The sequence below is a fragment of the Rattus norvegicus genome, chromosome 2, assembly GCF_036323735.1.
Source record: "Rattus norvegicus strain BN/NHsdMcwi chromosome 2, GRCr8, whole genome shotgun sequence".
NCBI classification, from domain to species: Eukaryota; Metazoa; Chordata; class Mammalia; order Rodentia; family Muridae; genus Rattus; species Rattus norvegicus.
The window spans coordinates 195,803,671-195,827,870 of record NC_086020.1 but is presented as its reverse complement, the minus strand read 5'-3'; the positions used below and the strand labels follow the sequence as shown (position 1 = coordinate 195,827,870).

General features: G+C 46.1%; 1 protein-coding gene across 3 annotated transcripts in view; it reads right to left on the bottom strand.

Annotated features, from left to right (window-relative positions):
- Positions 1–24,200, bottom strand: part of Kcnd3 (potassium voltage-gated channel subfamily D member 3) — a 217,375-nt gene that overhangs the window by 15,820 nt on the left and 177,355 nt on the right. The gene's annotated exons all lie outside the window — the stretch shown is intronic.

The following is a 24,200-nucleotide window of genomic DNA, read 5'->3' as shown; positions in this document are numbered from 1 at the left end:
CACACACAAGTAGGTGATCATATTACAAAACTCTAGGAATAAGGTAACCAGACCCAGAAGACAAGCACTTATGTGGATTTTAGCATCAAGACTTAGACTTGTGGTTAATTTGGAGTATCTGTAGAACATAGAAACCCAGAAAGATCATTGGTGATGAGGGAAAGAAAGATCTTAAGGGAGGAAGGATAGTGGAACAGGGTGATAGGAGGGGGAAAGGGGAATAACAGGAGGAGAGGCTTAAGAGGGGTGAGGGATAGGAGGGAGGGCAAGGAGGGGTGGGGAGGGATGACTAATTCCAAGGATGTTTGAGAAAGCTAAATAGTAACCTACTATTTTATAGCCATGTATATTATATACACACATATACATATATACATACATATATATGAAAAAATATATAATACAAAAGAGTTAATTGTAGTTATTCTGCATAGGACTTAATGCTTCTCCCAGAAGCTATAGGTTGCCAAATAAAAAGCCCAGTGCTGAGTGTAAGATATCTCCCCTTGAGTTGTCAAAGGTGTCCTGGAGACCCCCGAAACAACACAGTCTATTGCCACTGCTCTGGTTTGACCACCAGAACTTGGTAAGACTCTAAAGACAGCACACACACTTATCACAGGGCATGGAGAAATCAGTCAAGTTGGTACTGACCAGGAAGCTTCCTCCCTGCTGGGCAGTTTTCACAGCATTACAAAGTGCTAGGCAGGCTTCTGGGGTTGGGGGAAGTCAACAACAGTCTTACCCTGCTGTGAACCCTGTAAACTGTAATGATGTCAAGATATGATGACAAGGCAGAATGAATGTTATGGGGCAACCAAGAACTTGTGTTTAGGTTTAGGGCCTGATCCACAGGAGTCCCCACCCCTAAATGAGGAGCTATAAACATTTGATAGCTTTTAGTAGGGAGGAACTGTCAGCTTTCTGTGAAGATATGGCTCCTGGGAAATCAAACACAATCCAGGGGTGGCCCCACACCCAGAAGTACATGGGCAGCACAAACTGGAGTTGATGAAAGGTCAGAGACATTTCTTTGTGAGTAGATGGTGGTTGATGCAGAAATGAACAACTGTTCAAGTTCAGAGAACACCTGACTGTGCCATGCTCTGCCACAAATGAGGCACCTGTAATCATATTTATGTCCCCAGGCTCAGGGACAATCGTAGATGAAGGGACAGAAAGATTATAAGACTCAGAGGTAGGGGAAGCCCGAATCTAAAGAGTGTCCTCTAGCCATGACAGAATGGCAGTTCTCATGAACTTGTAGAAGCTGTATTTGCCTCCACAAGGTCAAGCCAGTTAGTGTGGCTTTAGCATGAAGTGAGATGGGCTTCAAGCGTCCCCACAGCTAACTGAGGAGATATGGATGTTTGATGGCTTTGGGGGAAGCATGGACAGTCAGTTTTCTTTGAAGATATGGCTCATGGTAGGTTGATCACTCTCTAGTGAGTGGCTGCACACCAAGAAATATATAGACAGCACAAATTGGAGTTGATTGATGCAACAACCAAAGGAGGAAGAGGAGGAGGAGGAGAAGAATGATGATGAAGAGGAGGAGGAAGAGGGGGAGAAGTTGTTGTAGCAGTAGTAGTAGAAAATTGGGGCAGCTAGGAAAGATGTGTGCTGGTTATTTTTGTGTCAACCTGACAAAAGCTAAAGTCATTTTGGAAGAGGGACTCTCAATTGAGAAACTGCATATAGGTAAGTCTGTTCAGTGTTTCTTTCATTAGTGATTTATGTGGGAGGGTTCAGTCTACTTTAGGTAGTGCCAGCCCTGGGCAGGTGGTCCTGAGCTGTATAAGGAAGTAGGCTGAGTAAGCCAATAGGAACAAGCCAACAAGCACTGTTCCTCCATGGATCTGCCTCAGTTCCTGCCTCCAGGCTCCTGTCTTGAATTTCTGTTCTGACTTCTTTCTGTGACCGAGTGTGATCTAAGAGTTGTGAGATGAGATGGCCATTTTCCTCCCCAAGTTTCTTTTGATCATGGTATTTTATCCATCGCTAGAAAATCTAGCTAACAGGGAGCATCTGAGAAGGATTATGGGAAGCGTGTTGATAAATATGATCAAAATATGTTTTGAATGAAATTCTCAAAGATGTCTATTAAACTAAAGCAGTTATTAAAAGTCCTAACGACCCTATGACATGTGGCTGTTTCTATGAAGAGAACAGAGATGAATGCTGTGGTTAGGGAAGGTCTCACTGAGATAAGATCTGAAGTGTAATTCCCAGCCATGCAAAACACCTGGGTCTGGGTGTACCAGGCAGAAGGACGTACAGAGACCTCAGGTAATACAAATAGTTCTTTCCAAAAATTATCTAGGGGTCAGCAGGGCTGCACACAGAGAAGAGGGGATAATATACAGAAGGCTGAGAAGGTAGGCAGGACACAGCATTCAGCATCCAGTATGTGGCTGAGGGAGGGGTTTGGATCTGAGTCCAAACACATGAGGAGTCACTGGTGAGTTTGAGACAGAAGAGCAGCCAAGCTCTCATGTATGATAACAAAGAAAACAAACTCAGTTCTGTTCATGTGAGGACTTATAACTTACAAAGCTCTTAGAGGTTTACCTCCCATGAGCCCAGGAGTCCTTTGAACTTCAAATTCTTTACCCTGTTGTACACATGAAGTGACTGAGGCCTCCGTTCTTGCATAGTTTGGCTGTGTGTAGCTGAGATAGAGCCTGCTCATCTTGACTATCTCCTTTCTACCAATCATACCGTCTCAGAGATTCGTGTGGTCTCCGACACTCAACCCCCTTAGCCACTCTGGAATAATGCTGGACTCCTCCCAGCTTGGAACTCTCTTAAGTGTTTCACACGATGGCTGTTGCCCCTGGGATCAGTGTGGCCTGGCCCTTGCTCAGCCCCAGGCAGGCTGGCCTGAGCCTCCTTCCTGCAATCAATAAGATGCTCTCCAAAGCAGTTATGTTTAGCCTCCTCTTTACCAAGATAATTTAGAGGCCTTATGAAGGAAAGAACTATGAGGATTCCCTTGGTCAAAGCTGTGAGCCGTCTATGTCTGTAGCATGTCCGAGGAATGGTTGATGCTAAAATGAAGAAACGTAAAGGCAGTGATACTGAGGGGATCCACATGTCCTGGGTTTCCACAGAGGATGTGGAAGGTGACAGATTAGCCATGTTGGAAGCCTGAGTTCCTGACCTGAAAAGTAGTCCTGAGAACTGTTTTCCTCCCCTTTCCTTCTCACTGAACAGAGCCCTGAGTTCTGGCTTAAGCTGTCTCAGGCACATGCTACCATTAGGAGCAGTTCTGATCCTTCTGTGACCACCTTTACCTCTTCTTGGACACTCAGGAAATGGGGGGGGTGAGAGCTTGGATTTTTTTTTACTAAGATGATCTGGGCTGAGACCCTCCTAGGCCACCATTAAATCACTGTGTGATTTTGAGGAGCTTTTACTTTGGACCTCAGGTTCTTTTATAAAGAGAGAACAACAAGGGCAACCAGTGTTAGGACCTCATTTGATACACGTAGGTGATGGACTGAAACACATTCACTTCTCTGCAGGCGTTCTGGAAACCATGATTTCTGTTGATCGGGAGCTCTAAAGATAGAGATTGTGTTTCAAATCCACACAATCCCAGTGAGGATGACGAGCAGTTTCTATGCAATAGATCATATTAGTTGAGCTTCTCAGATGACATGACAGACTGAAAGGTGGCTACGCCTCCACCACCATGGAGGAGTCTAAAGACGGCAGGCCAGAAGCGGGAGTCAGGAGGGCTGCATTAGACAGTGGCTGTGGCTGGTGAGAATCCTGAGCAAAACATGGTGGTGGTTTTAGACATTTGAAGAAGTAACGGGGAGGAGAGCTATAGCCACTGCTGGACAGATGGTCTGAGGGAGCAGATGACGGAGAAAACAGAACAACTCCACTCTGCCGAGAGGAACGCATTTCATACGGAGAAGACTGGGACCTATGCCCATCAGAAGGGTTTGGAGTTTGATGTCTGGGGGCGGGGGGAGTGGGCATGTACCTAGCTAGACTCAGTGGATTCCCTCACAGATGTACACAGCCCTACATGGAGATAGGAGGGAATTACAGGCAGGGCTGCAGAACCACTTCATGAGATCCCCGATCACAGTGTAACAGAGTAACACCAAGAGGCTAGAGGCTTACGATGGCTTTGTTGGTATTTTGAAATCGAGAAACCACAAACCAACAGGCTTGGCATCCATCGCTTCCGCCATCAGATTGCTGGCAGAACGCAGAGGCAGATTATTAAGCGGACAGCTTGTGAACTCTTGGAAAGTAAGCCGTGTTTGCTTTGTTATGCACACATCTTGCCAACTTAACCTTATTTCTTGTTTTGAGAGTGAGGTTAATGGGCTGGCAGATCAGGAGATGGCTAGAGGCCCATCCCGGCGTGACTTTGCAGGATGTCTTTTTGCCCCAGTTCTTTACAGTCTTGACAAGCTAGAGGAAGTGGTGTGGATGCAGAAGTGATTAGGAGAGGCTGAGCAACCATCTCGAGTCTGGCACTTCTTCAGGACAACCAACCGTGCTCATATGCCAACCAAAGAAGCACACAGCCCTGCTAGGACGGTCTCCTTTAGGGAAGGCATAAACATTCATGAAATAAAGAAGGGATCTACAGTTAGGTTTCCAGCATGTGTCCCAGAATCTTCCAGCAACTTGTATAAAACCAGAGGGAGGCAGTATGGCCTAATAATTGGGAGACGAGCTGGAATCAGACCTGGGTTTACACCCTGGGCCAGGATGACTCACTAATGAGTCAAATGACCCTGGGCAGTTTATTTAACCTGTGCCTGTTCCACCTATAGAAAGGGCTTCACATCCTCAGAACTGTGATAATAATTTAAAAACTTAGTTCCGTGCTTGAGTAATTGTTGTATATTACCCAAGCATGGATACAACTTGGGTAAAAGTTGTCTATAGTGTGGTGGGCTTGTTTTTCTGTTCATAGACTACTGTGTGGCCCTCACTCATCGACAGAACGTGAACTCTGTCTAGGAAAGCTGCTAGTCACAAGTTGGCCACGCTGTTCTCATTCCCTCTGGTCCTAGCAAGTTCCAAATAAGGCTGGGTCTTCCCTAAGCGAGGCCAATGAGTTTCCATCCCAGATTTATTGTTGACCACTTTGTTGAGATACAGAAAGTACACTAAAGTTCTACTAGGTAAGTTGAATATTTCATCAACTTTTATCATAGTTGTCTAGTTGTACTTTCTACCACTCTGTGGTAATCATTTGTTTCTATGAGGAATCAAATCCAGGGCTACACATTCTAAGGAAAGTGTACTACCGGCAAGTTGCTTCTTTCTCCACCACCTCCTCCTCCTCCTCTCCCTCTTCCTCTTCATCTTCCTCCTCTTCTTCTTGTTCCCCCATCCCTCCCTCCCTCTCCTTTCTTATTTCTGCTGTGTGGGTGTGCATGTGCGTGCGTGCGTGTGTGTGTATGTGCGTGCGTGTGTGTGCATGTGCGTGCGTGCGTGTGTGTGTGTGTGTGTGTGTGTACCTGTTGGAGAATGAACCCAGGGCTTGCTGCATGCTACACAAATGTCCCACCATGGAGCTATATCACATCCATGGGTCATCTTTATGACTCGTCAAAACCACACATTAGAAGTCTGAGACCATCCACAGCCCACTGATGCTGTCTCTGTAGGCCTCCCTACTTCGGATGTTTATCTCATGAACCACAGAACTTGTGTCTGACTTCTTTTTATTCATTGTGTTTAAGAGTCAACTCCTTCTTAGGGCTCTACAATATTCACTTGTGAGGCTAGGTCACCTTCTGTTAACCGAGTCACCAGCTGACAAGCAACAGGGTTGTTTCCACAGTTTACCAATTTTGCAGGCTGCTTCTTCACAACAAGGGAACAGCCGTGTATTAGCTTTTAAATGGCTGTGTTCTCATGAGCTGGGTCACATAGTAATGTTTAACAGTGCGAGGTATTGCCAGGCTCTTTTGAACAGAATAACATTTATAATCCCATCAGTGATGACTATGGGGTCTGGTGTACCCTTATCTAAGATAACACTGGTTAGTTTCTGTCTTTGTGATTATGGCTTCTGTAGTGAGTTCAAAGTGGGAGCTCAGTGCCTTTTGAATTGCATTTTTCTGACGGCTAGTGGTGCTGGCATCTTCCTCCCTCTTCTGGATTGTATCTTGTAGTATACATCACTTTAGCATGTCACCATGTGCTACTTAAGCTTGTTGAAAGTGTTCTCTGGGAGTGAGCTCCCTCCCTTGCTGTCTACAAAATTCTGTCTTAGAACAGGTTGCTCCCTCCTAACTCTGTAATAAGGAGAAAGAAAACCATCAAAATGGCTAAGGGCTTTAAAACATTGTATCATTGAGAACAGCTAGAAGATAAATTATTTCCCACCATGGTTGTTATTGTTTACACTATACCATTAAATGCATACCTTTGGGATGGGAAGCCAGAAACCCAACCATGAAGGAGATGGAAAGGTCTTTCTGCTCAGGACTCTCATCAGGAACTGCAGCTGACTGCCTCAGTTTCCCCCGCCTGGCTCTGCTGGATGAGTGTAAGCACCCAATGTGACGATGTTATTTGTCTGTTTTTTGTTCTTTTACTTGGAAGCCTCACCTCAACCTGTGTGAATGCTCTACTCTGCCTGGGACTCTCTCAATCAAGAACTCCAGCTGGCTGCCTCAACAATGCCTCCCCAGTCAATTCCTGCTGGATGCTTGTAAGCCCTGAGTCTGATGCGTCTACCTATTATTTGCTTTCTCAGTCAGGCGACTCCAGTCATCTCTGTTGGAGGCTTGGAGTGCTCGATTTGGCGCTGTTTTGCCATCTATCTGCTGCTTCAGCCTACCTGTTCCTTGCTATTTACTCCTTTTCCTTTTGCTTGCCCCACTCATTCAAAACCAAAAGCAAGGCTATTGTAGCTCATTCCTAGACCACACAGAGTACACCTTTGGGACCAGATCAATCTCTTTCACAGAACTTGAAGCTTCAAAACACCAGTCTATGGAGCTATTGGCAGCTACTGTCTCTGCAGTGGGTAAAGACCACACTGCTGTTAGGAAAGACAAGGACTGAAGCACAGAAAGGGATCAAAGGTGGAGTGTGATGGGGTTTGAGCTGTGGTTCTAGCTGTTGTTGAAGGCCAGCTGTACCCTCAACTTCCCCAGATCTCAGTGGTTTGGCCCATCCCCTCCGCCCCCTGTGGATCCAGCCCAACAGTGGTTATTATTTTTGCTTTCTCTTCTTTCATTTGGAGCCAATAAAGATGGTGACCAAGCTGCCACTGTTGATTGTCCTAAGGCGTTTTCAAGTTTCTTGATGATAGAGTAACTGTGAAGTGGAGTCTTTAGGAGGCCAAGGGATTTTCACAGGTGGTAATCATGGGTGAAATCAGCCAGGTTAATTTTAACAAAGACAAATGATACCACCAGCATTTGATTCAAGCAATCAATGACTTGCATAGCTGACAGAAATCTATATTAAAAGAAGAAGAAGAAGGCATGGGGAATTGAACTTCAGCACTGTCCATCAGTGTGACAGTTTCTGAACTCCTCATGCCACCTTGACAGGAGAACAAGAGACATTGACAGGAGACCAGATCCCACCCAGGAAGGTGATTTAGGGAGTGGTTCTTCTCAATTCCTGATGCACATGGCTGCATTTCCAGGCTGTGCTACATGTTACAAGCCAGGCACCCTTACATACCTATAGCAGATTGCCTAACTGAATCCCACATGGAGAGGAGGCCACGATGCAGAATTATATTGAAATCTGCCATCTAAACAATGGGAACATTTTGCTTGAAGGAGTAGGACTGGGGTGAGGGTGGGGTTACGGAGGGAAGGAGTGCTGGATTACATTAATCCTGTGCTGTGCTGGATGAGGACTTCATCCTCACCTGTGGGGCTTATGGTAGCCCCCCCACCCCCACTCTCAGGCAGGGGTGAGAAGCCAAAGTCTATGGAGGACGAGACTGTGCTCAAGGTCAGTCTTGTAGCAAGAGGCAGAATAGTTGAGTTGTACCTGCGCTCTCCTACAGTCCTCTTCTGCCCTTTACTTCCTTCTCTCCCAGTCAGGAGAAGAAAGAAAGGAGTGAGTGGAGCTGGGTTGATGACAGTTCAGGAAGAGAGCTCTGAGGACTCAGCTGGAACCGTCTCCCTCTTCTCCACCCAATTCCACATCCCTAGTAGTTGCAGTATGGTACAGTGATCGAAACCGTGGGTCCTGAGTGCCAGCCTGCCTGCTGAGTGCCCAATGCCTGGCTTTGCCACTGACTGGTGGCTTTGGGCATATTACTTGCCTTCTTTTTTTTGGTGCCCTGGTATTTGTAGAATGGTGGAGGAAATGAGTCTCTGTCTCTGAAAGTGTTCTCTCTTCACAGGCATTTATCAGGTAAGCTTAGGCCACTGTTAGTTCTAGGCTGGACTTTTGCAAAGGCCTATAGACATGACTTCTTATGTTAACCAAAGATGTATGTGCTTAAAATGCAAATCTAAGGGTGTCATCGTCCTGCTCAATGTGTATCAAGAGATGTATGTGGCACACACAGGCAGAAAGGCCACAGGCAGTGCAACATGTAAAGACCATGGATAGTTGGCAATGCTGAGACAACATGCCTGTCACTTAGCAAGCCAAAGTAATAACCAGGATGGTCAAGGGCAGGTGTGTCAGGTGGGGGGCACACAATTGGTGATGGTTCCAAGTCCCAGTGGAAGCATGTGGCTTGCTTTCTCTGAGGAATTTCAAAAGAGGGTCAAGGGGGGAAAATAAAAATAAAAAAATCTCCGAGCTTAGAAAATCATTTAAACACAGAGAGTCATCTCTATTCCAAGTCCCCCCCCCCCAATTCCACCCTGGCTATGTAGGTGCATAGTATAGGGGCGAGAAAGCCTTTCCTGGAGCAACTGAGATGGCTCAGTGGGTAAAGGGGCTTGTTGCCAAACTTCACACTCTGAGTTCAATTCATGTGGCAGAAGAGAGAAATGACTCCATCAAGTTGTCCTCTGACTTCCACATGTGTGCTCTCCCTCCCCCCAATAAACAAGCAAGTCTAAATAAAATGTAAAACAAAGGTGATGTTTGAGGCACAGGAGACGGGACTCCACCCGCTAGCACGGGCACCTGTCTGTACTGCACAGGTGGGAATCCAGGATTCGGCGCTCTCTGCTTCCCGCCCCTTCCTTTAGCATGTCCTCAGAAATCCACAGTGATGTCTGGGCTGAGGCAAGAGCATGGAAGCTTACCTCCCTAATACAGAAGGCTAATTAATTTGTATTAGGGCTTAGGGATAATTAAACTTTTTATCTGAACTTAAGCTGCACAAACCACCCGCCTTGTACAGTTAATTGCGCCTTCGTTTCCTCCTCCAGGTGCCAGAAGATAAGTGCAGCTGAGCTGGAGGCTGCTTCTGCCTGCCTCTCGGGTGGGGCCAGAAGACCACTGGGGGAGTCCACTGTCACTGCATGCCAAGGGACTGTCCCTTTACTGCCACACTGTAGCAGCCCAATCAAGGAGGCTCATCCCTGATGCACCTCTACAAAGACCAAGTCTTGGCTACGCTGCCACACCTGGTCCCGAGTCTACCTTCTTCTCTAAGAAGCAATGACGAAGGCTTCTTCTTTGGGTGGGAACAGGAGAAGAGCCCTGAGGACTGGCTGGGCCACTGTGGTGAACCCTGGGAACTCAGAACTCTTGGTTCCTTCCAAGTGCATGAGCCCAGAGGACAAGAAGCATGTAAAAAACATTGAGCTGTTTTCTCTGGATAAACAAGGGTGCAGCCTCTCTCCGTGCCCTGGCCCTCTTCTGTGAGGCGGTGTGGCTGGAATGTGTGCATTTCAGTTTTTCTCCCCTGTCTGGGACACCACACATCACTTCATTTGCTCCCCCCAACACCCTAAGAAGGAGATGCATTGTTATCCTCAGATTATAGACCAAGAAACCAAAGAGCATTGTCAAGGTCACCTGGCCATCTAGTTGCAGAACTGGGATATGGGAGGGTCTCTTTGACTCCAGAGTCCCCGTGAACAACTGCTAGTCACTCTAAAGCTGTGGTCTGGAGGGGCCAACATGGCAGATGGCAGCAGGGCCCAAGAGTAAGGGAGAAATTTCTTTTTAGAAGGGATTCCTGAGGGAAAATTTAGAAGGGAAAATGAAGCAAAACTCCCTCAACTAAAACACACACCCTGCCGCTCATGTCTTCAAAGTGAGATGCTTCTTGGTGCTCATCTGCTAAGTAAGTCCCAGCTCCAACTGGGAGCAGAAAGATTGTTAACCCTAAGGAGTAGACCCACGGAGGAGAGCAGAGACTCAGAGTAGGGCCAACAGCCACAAAGGAAGCGATAGCTTAGCAGTAGTTTGTGTGTGTGTGTGAGTGTATGTGTGTGAGTGTGTGTGTGTGTGTGTGTGTGTGTGTGAGTGTGTGTGTGTTTTGTTTATATTTTTGTTTTGTTTTCTTGAGACAGGGCATCATATACCCCAGCTGGCCTTGAAGTCTTTGTGTAGCTGAGACTTGCCTTGAACTCCTGTCTCTCTTGCCTCCATCCCCCAAGTGCTAGGATCATAGGCACATGGCTCTTTACCCAGTAGTGATCTGTTTTCATTGGGCATCAGTGTGGGTCATATAGTCCTCAGCAGCCTTTCTTCTGGGGTAAGTTAACTGAAGATCAGGTTAAAGACACACTCAGGCTCACCATTCTGGGACTACAAACCAGGCAGGCTGACTTTAGGGCACTCTTGTCTTCACTGTGCCTTCCTGTAGGAAAGGACAGAAAAGCCTAAGGAGAAAGGGCAGCCCAGAGAGAGGAAAAGGAGATGGCAAGGGTAGAAGCTCACTGAGATGCTCCTCTGTGCTGAGGATAATATTCTAGGTCTATCTATACACACAGACCCCAGAGAAGGGCTACGTGAATTTCTAGGCCACTTTCTAGGTTTTCATTGCTAGACAAGGTTACTACCAGTCACAAATGCAGGCTCTTGCCAAGAGATGGGCAACACTATTAATCTCCTCACCTTGCTTTCTCAAAAGCCAGGCTGGGTGACAAAGCTGATACTCCAAACCAGGGTCTCAAATCTTAGTGTGCATGGGAACAACCTGGAGGCCATAGTAAATCAGGCTGCTAGGCCCTAACCAGTGACTTCTGATTCTGCAGATCCATGGTGGCACTGGCACTCAAGGTTTCTAGGTGACATTGATATTGGTGATTTGGGAACCACACACCTCTAAACCATGTTTTTCCCATGTGACACATTTCTATAGACTCAGAATGTCAAGGGCAGGGTGTACAGCCGCCAGCTTCTGGTTACGTAAGTCACACCACAAACGAGGAGACTTAAGAAAAGTTCTGAGTTAGAGGGAGAGCCTGCCTGATGGTGCAGAGTGAGGTGCTGTTGACAGCATATAATGCACATGTGCATGCAAACACACAGATAAACACAGAGGCAGACGCATGAACATACAGACACAAATGCAGACACATCCACGAATAAACATAGATAAACACACACAACAAACACAGATACAGTTAGATGCACAAACACAGCCCCCTTCTCTCCCGTTCTCCCGCCGCCCATGCTTCCTCTACATTGGAAAATCCATGCTCCCAGAGGCTGCAGGCCTCTCCACGACCTCTAACTTCCCTCCGAGTCCTTCTTTCCACTGAGAATGATCTGCTCTGGCAGCCCACACGCTTATTTCCAGATGTTGTTCAAATGTCACCTCCTCGGGCTCACCTTGACTTGGCAGTTGGCATAGCTGTCACTCCTGTCTTTGTCATCCATCAGGGCACCCACTCCTTTATGCCCTAAGAGACCTTGCGAAATGTCAGTTTTCCTCATCGGTTAAGGGCAGTCTGAAGGGGGAACTACTCATCTCTGGATCCCGGGTGCCCAATACGCTGCCTAGCGCACAGTAAGGACTCAACAGCACACAAGTCCATGAGAGTAAAGCAAGCTCTTCCTACTGTGTGGTTCTGTGAACTGGATTGGCCTTGGGGCTAACAAACCAAACTGCAAGCTCTAGAAAGGCAGAGATATGTACAAACTGTGCCCAGCACAGGCCAGACACTCAAGAGACTTGCTGAATGAGTGAAGAAACCATAAATTATTTTTCAGTGGGACTTTTCTTTTGGACAACTAGATCTCCAGAGGGTTCTATTGCCATAGGATATCTACCTCCTAAATGTGCTTAAATCAAAAAGTTGCATTTATTTATTTTTATTTATCTGTATGTGCCTATATAAGTTTATGTGCACCATATACATGCGGGTGCCAAGCAGGTTAAAGAGGGTGCTGGATCCCCTGGAGCCGGAGTGACAGGTGGGTGTGAGCCTGTCGTATGTGCTGGGAACTGAAAGTGAGCCCTCTGGAAAGCAGTAAGCACTCTTAATTTTTGAGCTATCTCTCCAGCGCCCTGCAGTTACTTCCTGATGAGATGTGTGGTTCACTTGAAGCAGATAAAATTCTGTTTTACTCCAATAAGAAGGAACCCATCACAAGGCAGAATCACAACCGAGGAGTGAGTAGGGAGCAGAGGAAGAACACCACTGTTCTGAGGCATAAGCCAACAAGAGCCCAGTGGTCTGGGATTTGCTCCTGGGCCAACAGGAACAAAGGACTACAGAAAACTAAGTTCAGTCCTGGGAGCAGACTCAATGGCTCCCAGAAGTCAACACCATATTTAAATCCTCCCCTCATGGAGACTCTTTAACCTGGGCCTTCAGAATTTCCACACGTCAAGAAAACAAAAACCACAAGGAAGGAAGCAATTGTGGTTAAGGGACAGAGGAGGAAAGTGGATTCAGACGTTAGAGTTATGATACAGAGTACTTATCTATGAAATGTTCTGTGAAACAACCAAAACTGGAGTTGCAAAAGTGAGCGAGAGTAGAACACTTCTGGGCAGCTTGGGGCAGGGACCCAAAGTCAGCACTTCCAGAAAGGTGCTCCGGGCAGCAGTGCGGGACGGCAGCTCTTGCTTATTGCTTCCTGCTTGCAAAGCACCCGGCCCAAAGGTGGGGCCGGGGACTAGAACTTCAGTCCAGTTCCTTCTTGTAGACAGCTTTGCAACTGGATCTTCAGATTTTCTTGTGAAAATGGATTCTATATGTTCCTGAATTTCAGGAATGACATGGAAAATTCCTTATGTTCAAGAGTAAGAACTGGCCTCACATTCTGGCTGGACAGTTCGAATCACCTGGCTGAGTGACCCCCTCTTAAGGAAGGTACACTCTCCTGGAGTCGTGATAAAGCGATAAGGAGAATAACTAGCATTTGATGAGATAACATGTGTTTCTTTACCAACTCCCCGGTGTCTCCATAAGATGACACGGGTCCTGTTGTGTTAGCCCACCTGACACAGAAAAGAGTAACTTCTCCCTTTTCTTTTCTCTTTCTCTTCTTTCAGATGCCGACCAGAACCTAAATTAATTAATTAATTAATTAATTTGATACCCTGGGCCTTCACTCTTTTTCTACAGCTCCTTCTGCTTGCCACCATGTGGCTGATCTCCATGGCAACGGAACTCCAGCAGCACAGCTTTTCTCTGTTCTCACAGTCCTGGCAGCTGTTGAGACTTACAGTTTACCTGCCCTGAGATTTTCTTTTAAATTCTCATGGAATTGTTTTCAAGCTTCAACCAACCAGCCAGCCAATCAGGATCTACTAGGATGGGGTGAAAAAGAATCAGTTCTAGGAGTAAAAAGTTAAAACTCCCACATTCATTAGGACTGAGAGTAATGATATCGGTTATCCTCACGATAGGATATCTCCTACAGAAGACCCTCTCTTTTCAAACTAATTCTTGAGGACCCCCATGTTGTTCCTTGCTTCTGGTCCTGCGTTCATTCCTAGTGTGACTAGTCGGAAAGCAGTAAAAAGCAGAGTGTGTGTGTGTGTGTGTGTGTGTGTGTGTGTGTGTGTGTGTGTGCATGCGCGCGCGCTAACCTTATCTCTGAAAGAAGCAATCTCAGTAGCCACACACTGCAGAGCTGAGCAAAGCTAGGTTACTATGAAGCCCAGTCTTTTTGGGTCCCCTGAAAAGCCCACTGACATGGACCAGCAGGGGTGGTGAATAGACAGCAAACCAATAGAAAAACTAGATGGGGATAGAATAGCAAGTGTCATCCGTCCATCTGTGGATAGAAACCAGGGAGAGACACAATCAAGTTCACCACTGGTCTCCTCTCAGAGAGCACATTCGGGTGGAAGCTGGGGTTTGCTTATTTACAATGGCACTTCCTAAATCTCTGGGCAGTTGTTCCCTGACCCTAGATGTGCTTGCTTTGAGTGTGACTGTCAGAAACATTTGTCCTTTGAGGAAGAAGTAATAGAAGGAAGGTTTGAGGTCCCAGAGGCTAAGATGCCCTTTATCTCCTGCCTGGGCTCGTAAGGAGACGCCACTTAGGGTGGTAGGGCAAGTGGAATCAAGCCACATAGGCATGCGTGCCACCCTGATCTTGACTGGCAGGCTTTTCTGGAAACTGCACGTTGCTCAGTTCATTCTCCCCAATCTCAGATCCTAGGAATCCGTTCACCATTATCTTCCCATACTCCTGGGTGTATGAGTTGACCCAGAAGAGCTGTGAGGAACAGTACATGTCTGACCAAACCGTGGAGTTCCCTTAGAGACCTTGTCCCACAGGCGGGCACCATCTGCTGCTCTTTCTCCATATGTGCACCACAGACGCCCTTCTCCCTGGGTCAGATGCTCGGCCTTCTGCCACTTGGGGCTAGCAAGCATCCCAGAAATGGATGTGTTAGCGCAGCTCCACAGTGGAGCAAAACCCAGGACAAGCCTTTGATTAACAGCATGGCGGTCATGTGATACTGATGGGAAGGTTGGATACAAGGGATGAAGGCTCTTGAAAATACGCAACAGAGGCCTGGTGGGACCAAGGTCAGATGCCAGTGACTCTCAGGGGTGAAGCAGTGAGGCGGAGGTGGTAGAGAGCTAGGCTTTGGATGCTGGGCCAGCTCGGCAATAAGCCTGTGACTTCCTATGTGCTACTGGTTGATATGAATCTTCTCTGAACTCTAGTCTTGCCTCTGTTAGTCACATCTCATTCTGTTTTCTGTGGAATAGGTAGAGACAGACAGGAGGAGAAAGTTGGCAGGATGAAACTTGTCAGCTTGAGAGAGCCAAGTCAAATTAAGGTGCTAAGAGGTTAGGTATTGGAGCCTGTTCACAGCCACCGAGTATTCCAGTCAGCACACACTGTGCTCTTTCCTGCCTGGACTTTTGTATTTTGTCTGCACTCCTCTCCTCTGCTCTGAGCTACGCTGAGGCCATCTTTTCATTGGGGTGTGTGTGTGTGTGTGTGTGTGTGTGTGTGTGTGTGTGTGTAGGGGTGTTTCTCCTTCCCCTTCTTGTTCCATCCCCATCTTCTGAGGACTAGTTCTTCTTCTCCCATTAAGCTACATCTAACTCAGTCTTAGACTTACAGGCCTAGCAGGCCACCCTCACTAGCCTCTGTCCAGCCCAACTGGTGGACTAGAGTCAGTGCACCCTCTTCATCTCTCCTGTCTCTCCTCCTTACCTTCCCCCTCCAGCTCACTGACTTCCAGCATTCACAAGCTTCCTGGGTCTCATTAACTTAATCTGAAAAAACGAACAATAGGAACTTTCTACATGGGGCTTTTATGGAAGTCCAGCCCATCACAGCATTTTTCTAAGCTGGGAAGTGATAGCCTCTAGTTACCCTGCATGAAGCAAGCCGGTCACTACTGGGCTGCTCTTGCTGTCAGTTCATTTTTAGCTAGCCTCTTTGAGTTCCTCTTCTGCCTTTGGGGGACTCTAGAGCTTGTCTGATCCTGTACCAACATGACAGATCTCTAAGTTCCTCGGGCATAGCCTGCCTCCTCATCTCATTTGGCATAAACTGCTGGTAGCTGTTTCCCAGTTGCCTTTCCCTCTTCCCCTCTGTTGCCCGCTCTGTATAATGTGGTTCTGGAGTCAGAGACCACGTGCAAGCCTCTAGCTGTGTGACTTCAAGGCAGTGAGAGCCTCTAAACCTCGGCAACACCCAGACCTCATTGGCACATTTGGGTTCATGTCTTTCCAGTAGCAGGGCAGGCCTGGCACAGTGTAATACCATTGCCCAGAAGAAGGCTCCACGGCTCTGCATGGCCCCAGTGCTTGCTGGGCACATGGCCAGCTGTTTAAAGGACACCTTAGGGTGGAGGGCTAAATTCAATTCACATTTCTGCGACAGTGTTTTCCTTGAACTTTTAACTGACTGGATTTCTGGGTCCCCCAAATTGTTAACAATTACTTCTAACAGTCTCAGGTACCAAAACTTGCTCCAGAGCCTGGGGCCAATTTAGTGTTTCCAGTGAATGGTGGAAAATTCTGAAGAGTCCTTTCACATCTTACAAGTTTGCAGCCCCGGGGCTTAGAGTTTCTGGGCTGGGTTTGATTAAGCTCAGTGAATTCAGCCAACTCTTGATCATTCTCCAAAGTATTTTTTTTTCTCCCTTTTTCCTCTGGAAGGTGGAGATGGTACTACATATGAGATCTAGCTGGCCTGACTGAGCATGGGCTGAAAAGGCAGATACAGTAGGTGCCCTCTGTCTGCCAGGAACAGGAGATTTCGTTGGTCACTGCTCTTTGAGCCTTTGCATCTCTGTCTCTTCACTGTCGCACACTCTCCTCTGGTCCTGAGGAGAAACTCTGACACCAGTTTAACATCCTTCTAGTTCCACATTGTCCTCCTGCCCTCCAGAAACATGCCAGTGACAGCAAATACTTTTGTCTCCCTGGTTTCTGCTTCTCCAGTGCTCCTCCCAATGCTTGCCACTGTCGGGTTTCATTACAAATTTTATGAATAAATGAATGCTTATCTGATTCTTTTACAGTCCCTGCCTCTCAGCTCCCCATGTCCACAAGGGGCCAGCCAGGCCTCCTTGACCTGGTATCTGAACTTGTAAGCCCAGGCAGCCTTCGGGAATGCTTTCTCTCTCCACCACCTTCTCTCTACATGTGCATTGAGGAAAGGAAGAAAGGAAGGGAGGCCTTGGGGGTGCTCTCTCCTCCCATCTCTCTCTCTATGTTTGGGGGAGGGAGATGGGGAGATGGAGAGAGGGAGTGAGAGTGAGGAGAGGGAGGGAGGGAGGGAGGGAGGAAGGGATAGAGAGAGAGAGAAAGAGAGAGAGAGCAAACCCATCTCATACCATATACATGCATCCACACACATAACAGGCCAAAGCTAAAAGATACTTTTAAAATGATCTGTTCCTAACAGGTGAAAATTATTGCCAATTCTATATAGATTTAGAATCTATAAAGAAATCTAAAAATTAAGTATGAATCAATAAATGGGCTCATGACAATAGCTTTTAGATGAAGAAATACAAATGGCCAATAAATTGAAAAAATGTTCAATATCCTTAGCCATCGTGGAAATGATGAAAGTTAAAACTGCTTAAAAAACCCTAAGCAAACAAAAACTGCACTGAGGTTTAGTCTTGCCCCAGTTAGAAGGAGTGCTGACAAGGACGTGGGGAGAGAGGAGCTCTTATTTAATGCTGGTGGGGTGTAAAGTGGGGAAGCCACTATGGAAATTAGTATTTCATTAAAATTAAAACTAGAGTCACCACAGGATCCATTGATACCATTCCTGGGTACTTGCCTGAGGGGTTCTAAGTTGGCACATTGCATAAATTCTTGCACCTCTGCGTTTCTTTCAGTACTGCTCACAATATCGAAGATATGACCAAACCTAGATGCTCATCAACAGATGAACTGCTAAGCAGAATGTGGTGAGATACATAAAAGAGTTTCATCCAGCTATAAAGAATGCCATTACGACATTTGCAGGATAGTGGGTGGATAATGGGTAGAGTTTGAGATTATTTTAAGTAAAATAAGGCAGATCCAGAAAAACAAATATCACATTTCTCTATCTCTTTTTTTAAGGTAAGAAAAAAAAACCCCTTCACTTAATTTTGCTTATTTAGCATAAGTGAAGCCACTAACATTTAATTAACCTTTTCCTCTTTAATTTCTTTTTTTATTGGATTTTTAATTTACATTTCAAATACTATCCCCTTTTCCCCACCCAACCACCCACCCCTTCCTGCCTCCCCACCCTGACATTTCCTTACACTGGGGGGGTCCAACCTTGGCAGGACCAAGGGCCTCTCCTCCCATTGGTGCCCAACAAGGCTATCATCTGCTACATATGCAGCTGGAGCCATAGGTCTGTCCATGTGTACTCTTTAGATGGTGTTTTAGTCTCTGGGAGCTCTGATTGGTTGGTATTGTTGTTCTTATGGGGTTGCAAACCTTTCCAGCTCCTTCAATCCTTTCTCTAACTCTTCCAATGGGGACCCTATTCTCAGTTCAATGGTTGGCTGCAAGCATTTGCCTCTGTATTTGTCATGCTCTGGCACAGCCTCTCAGGAGACAGTTATATCAGGCTCCTGTCAGCATGCGCTTCTTGGCATCAACAATATTGTCTGAGTTTGGTGGCTGTGTGTATATGGGCTGAATCCCCAGGTGGGGCAGGCTCTGAATGGCCATTCCTTCAGTATTTGCTCCAAACTTTGTCTCTGTATCTCCTCCTATGAATATTTTTGTTTCCCCTTCTAAGAAGGACTGAAGCATCCACACTTTGGTTGCCCTTCTTCTTGAGCTTCATATGGTCTGTGGATTGTATCTTGAGTAATCCAAGCTTTTAGGCTAATATCCACTTATCAGTGAGTGCATACCATGTGTGCTTCTTTATGATTGGGTCACCTCACTCAGGTAGGTTCCCTATTTGAGTTCCATCCATTTGCCTATGAATTTCATAAAGTCATTGTTTTTGATAGCTGAGTAATATTCCATTGTGTAGATGTACCACATTTTCTGTATCCATTCCTCTGTTGAAGGGCATCTGGGTTCTTCCCAGCTTCTGGCTATTGTAAATAAGGCTGCTATGAACATAGTGGAGCACGTGACTTTTTTATATGTTGGGGCATCTTTTGGGTATATGCCCAGGAGTGGTATAGCTGGGTCCTCAGGTAGTACTATGTCCAGTTTTCTGAGGAACCTCCAGACTGATTTTCAGAATGGTTGTACCAGTCTGCAATCCCACCAACAATGGAGGAGTGTTCCTCTTTCTCCACATCCTCACCAGAATCTGTAGTCACCTGAGTTTTTGATCTTAGCCATTCTGACTGGTGTGAAGTGGAATCTCAGGGTTGTTTTGATTTGCATTTCTATGATGACTAAGGATGTTGAACATTTCTTTAGGTATTTCTCAGCCATTTGATATTCCTCAGCTGAGAATTCTTTGTTTAGCTCTGTACCCCATTTTTAATAGGGTTATTTGGCTCTCTGGGGTCTAACTTCTTGAGATCTTTGTATGGCAGAAGGGAGGATATCCTAGGAGAAGGAAGGGAACTGACAAGAGGCAGAAGAGATCTGGGGACACTGGTGAGGGGGACAAAAGAGAACAGGCGTAACAATGTTTATGTGTGGACATGTCATAGTTAAAACAGTTTCTTTTTCTACTAACAAGAAAATTAACAATAATGAAAGAATATGACCTCAAGGTAGGTACCACTTAAGCTGAAAGAAATATGTTCTGTGCAGGCTCAATATTCATGTATTTTGAAATGGCAGTTATCTGAAATTCTACAGGAAAAGCAGCAACACAAGGAAGCCAGGTAGTAGGCTTGGGGTGTGTGTGTGGATGGGTCACTTACTTTTCTTGTGTATCCTCACATCCTCGAACTTCCTCATGATAAAAAAAATAAAGCTTAAGAGTTAAGAGAAGGATCACTGACTCTTTCCCCTGGTGTCTGGACTCCCAAGGCAGCTTGCAGACGAGAAGCAGCCCTGCAAGCTGAGAGTGCCGGTGTTTGCAGCCCTCGGGAGCTTGAGGCACGAGAGTCCAGAGTTGGAGGTCTACACAGTGAGACTCTGGCTCAGTAAAGAAAGGACATAGATAGGGAATAAAGGGAGAAGGAGGGAGGGAAGAATGAGCTCCTCAAAGTCCGTATTGCACTGTAACTTTCTATTCATGTGGAGCTTTCTTGCTAACATATTACTTTTGAGGGCAGGGCTGTGCCTTCCATCTCTTACTTTACAATAGGGCTGGTTTCAGTGAACTTTTGATGGAAGCTACCCAGCTTTTTACCCTTGAAGAGCAAGATCTCCAGGGTCATTACCCTTGGTGTTGTCTCTGCGCTGATCCTACCCCAGCTTCTCCCTGGGTCTACCGGAGAGATGGCTGTTGCCACGTGCCATGACTCCCTTGCTTTTTGGATGATCAGAGCCTCTCCATCTCCTCCACTGGTTGGTCAGTACTGAACTTAACTTAGATCCTAACGTGGGCAAGGGTTTAAAGGTGTGCTGCAAGGGGCTGACAAGGAACCTGAGTCCCAGACTCCCCTGTAACTGGTATGTCCACCCACAGATGTAAGTGTGACAGACTTTCTTTCTTTGAACATTCCTTTCTAACCTCTCTGCTCTCTGCCCTTCAATTAACCTTCTGTGTCACAGGGCTGATATGGCTGCAGCCTGCAAGGAAGAGAACATTATAGGGTCAGTCTTGGGGCTCCTCTATCTTTCCCCCATAAACCTGACTGCAGTAGGAAATTCATCTGTGGTCCCTGAGGAAGGGTTGCAGTGGGAAATATATCTGTGGTTCCCGAGGGAGGGTAGGAGATGATAAAGTAGCTTTGCTATGGTCCTTGGGAAGAGTATGACTAAATAGCATGTTTAAACACTTATTGGTGGACAGACACTGGTCCTGGATTTTTGTATTAGTTCATTTAATTCTCCTAACAAGTCTCAGAGAGTAGTTCTGTGATTGTCCCAATTTGGTGGGCTAGGAAATAAAGGCTGGGGGAGGTTAGCTAATAAGCACCAAATTACATAGCTAATGAGCCAGAGTGCTGAGATCTAAGCCCAGGCAATCGGATTCAGAGCTCATGGACCATCATTCAGTGAAGGAGGGATGCCACCATCAGCTCAGAAGCGAGCATGCTACTCCAACTCCCAGAACACCCCCTTCCAATCCCATAACCCATTTGGTCCCCTCCAGGAAGAGTGCACAGGGCTGCAGTGTACATAGCAGATCCTTCCAGAATGTTGCAGGGGGACTGTGATGGGTAGATAAAAAAGGAGGGGCTGGTGTGTTTTTGCTATGGAATGGGGCTGGTTAGCATAGCAGGGAGGGCAGCTGAGGCTGGCAGACAGGAGCTTATTTATGTGCTTTCTCTTTGTCAAAGGGTCCTTTTCTAATGACTCAATCGGCTATTAATCTCAATGGAACATCGACTCCAACACTGAGATCAAAACAGTAAGAAAATCTGCAAGAAGACAATGCACCCATCTTGGTTCATTCTGGACAAGGGCATATGGGGACACTGGAAAACAGTTCTTCCAAGGGTTGCCAAAGATCTGCAGCCAATCTTTTCTCTTGTCCTTAACCCTGTCCTAAGCCACACTCTCTCCTCCCCAGCAGTGGAGTCTTTCTTAGGCTACATACAACTGACCAACACGCAGTCTGTTTTAATTCACCTCCTGCATAAATGATAGGGAAGTGAATGATAGAAATAATCCTGAGTCTCCAAAGAGCACAAATCAACTCCTCCTAAGGAGTTTGGCACCACAGAGACCTTAAACTATAGGGAAATGAACACTTTCCTTGAAAAAGTGGGTAGAGCTGTGGGGAAGAGGAAATGGAGAGATGAGGGCAGGGAGTTGGAGAGGAAGGGAGGGGGAAAGAGGGCCTTGGAGATGGAAGAAGAGGTGTGGAAAGTAGAGTAGGGGTGTGGAGAACAGGCTGGGGAGGCAGAGAAGAGGGAAGGAGCATCGAGATGATTGTAGGAGTCAGGGGAAGGGCAAGGATGTGCCAAGGAGGGCAGGGCTGTGGAGAGGAGAGGAGAGGCATGAAGGGGAGTGCAGGTTTGTAGAGAGCATGATTTTGTCCTTTGCTTGGATTAGAGGAAGCACGTGCAGAGAATTCACCTACAGCCCAGTAGAAGACAGCACCTGGCTTGTGGGAGGAAACATAACTGCACAGCGAACTCCTGTTTTCATAAACTCTGCAGAAGTGTGGGACTAAGGTATTCTGAAGAGGCTACTGGGTCATTTCATGGTAGCAGCAATAGGGCAGGCACAAGACCCAAAGGAGAGAGGCATAAGTAGCTCCTATCAGGCTGAATCCTAAATCCTCAGTCCATCCTCTCTCTGAGATCGTTCCACTAGGCAAGTAGTATTTAGCATCTCCCCACAGGCACCCTTGCTTGTTGAGCCACTGGCCGACGTGGGCTTCCAGCTTCTGGGACACTTGCCTGCTCATTTGTGTTCTCCAGCTACAGAAGAAGAGCTAAGAACAGAGTCACTTGAGGAGAGTCACATGTTATTCAAAAGACCCTCCATCCCCAAACAGGGGTCTAGTTTCTGCTTTACCATTTCCAAGTGAGAAGGTTCCTTGTATGGAAGTCCTGCTCACAGGATATCTCTGCTGATGGCTGTCCTGGTCCAGCTCACTTATCTGTCACTTCGTAGACACTTCTGTGGTAAATAGCTTCCACTTCCCACTCCCGTGCCTAGTGTAGTGAAAAAAATGACGGGACTTGAGTTTAGAATAACCCCGACTCGACTCAACTCAGGCCTTCTGTTTGGGAATCACTTGAGTAGGGTAGATTTTTTTCATCTTAAATTTCTCATATGTAATGCGCAGGGCGGGGAAATTCCTATTTAATCATCTCACATGAGCTGTAAGGAGAAATGAGAAAAGGACACTGGTACTAGAATTGATCATTTTGAGTAAATTAATCTGCCAAAGATAACTTAAAAATACACAGTGAATAAAACACACAGAAGCAACAAAACAACAGAGATTTGGGAGGCCATACTCTCTGAACTCAGGTAAACCTGGGACTTGGTCCAGAAGTAAGAGGGCAAAGAAGAAGTATAATTTTGCAGATTCCCCTTTCCTACCCAGGGTTAGAAGCCTGAAGACATATTCTCCACCCATGCAAATTCCGAGTTCATTTCTAGGTTAAACGCTGGAAGCAAATATAATCGCTCACTGGTCTTACAACTTTAAGTTGGGTTAAAGTGGTCATGGACTGTTGGTCCACTCAGGTGTCTGGAAGAAGAAAACGGAAGTCCTTTTTGGAGAAAAAAATACTTATTTCAAACTACTGGTAATTCCTTCTAACAATTTTCAAACACACTGACTAGCACAGAACCACAGATAACCACACAGACAAGGAAAGAAGGCACCATAAGTGAGAACCAGATGAAATTATAAAGGGATGTACAAATAACCGAAATATGAGTGTTATTGGACTTGGACAACTATGATTACAATCACAAAGATAAAAGCTTGAAAAACTTGCTGGAAAAAAATGGCTTGGCAACTTTGGGAAACAATTTCAAACAGAAACTCAAGAATTAAAAAGGACAATAACTGAAATTAAGAATCCAATGTATGTTAACTAAACATACCTTATGAGGAAACCAGTACACTGCAGGTTAAAGGACCTAGAAACATAGATAGAATGAAGAACATCTGTGTCCTTGTGCGAATCCTAGCTTGTAGCACTGGGAATTCAATAAATGGCATGCCTCCCTCCTCCTTTCAGGTAAAAAAGTTTCTAATCTCGGAAAAAAACTTCTCAGATTCATTTGGCTTACTATTGATCATTCTATCACCCCGAGTTTCCTCAGCACCTCTGTTCTTGGTATTCCTACTGACAGGTCTCGTTTATTTCTTGAGATCAATTAGTGTAAGAACTTAAGTCATTTGCCACACTTAGGGCTTTGGGTCAAATGTTTCCTGTTCCACCAAAAAGGAGGAAGGAAGGAAGGAAGGAAGGAAGGAAGGAAGGAAAGAAGGAAGGAAGGAAGGAAGACAGAAAATGAGTCCAGGTCCTCCTGAGCCCAGGTGATCTGTATAAGGATATCCCATAGGATTATGGGTCAGGGGAATTTCCAGTATGGCTTCTTGACCCTCTCTGCAATGTATGCTGGACAGGAAAATTGCTAAGATAACCACAAATGTCCCTGGTTTCAGAATAAACAGAGAATGTGCATATGTGATCTTGCTTTTCTCTTTCCTCAGAGCTTGTCATCGTGGCTCATTCTGGAAACACTGATGGACAAAGTTAATAAGAGTGGTTGGTTACCACTAATAAGGCCAGCAGAGTTGACAACTAAACAAGAAACTATGTACTTGGACATCATTTAATTGTCTTCAGCTGTCCAAAAGACTTTGAG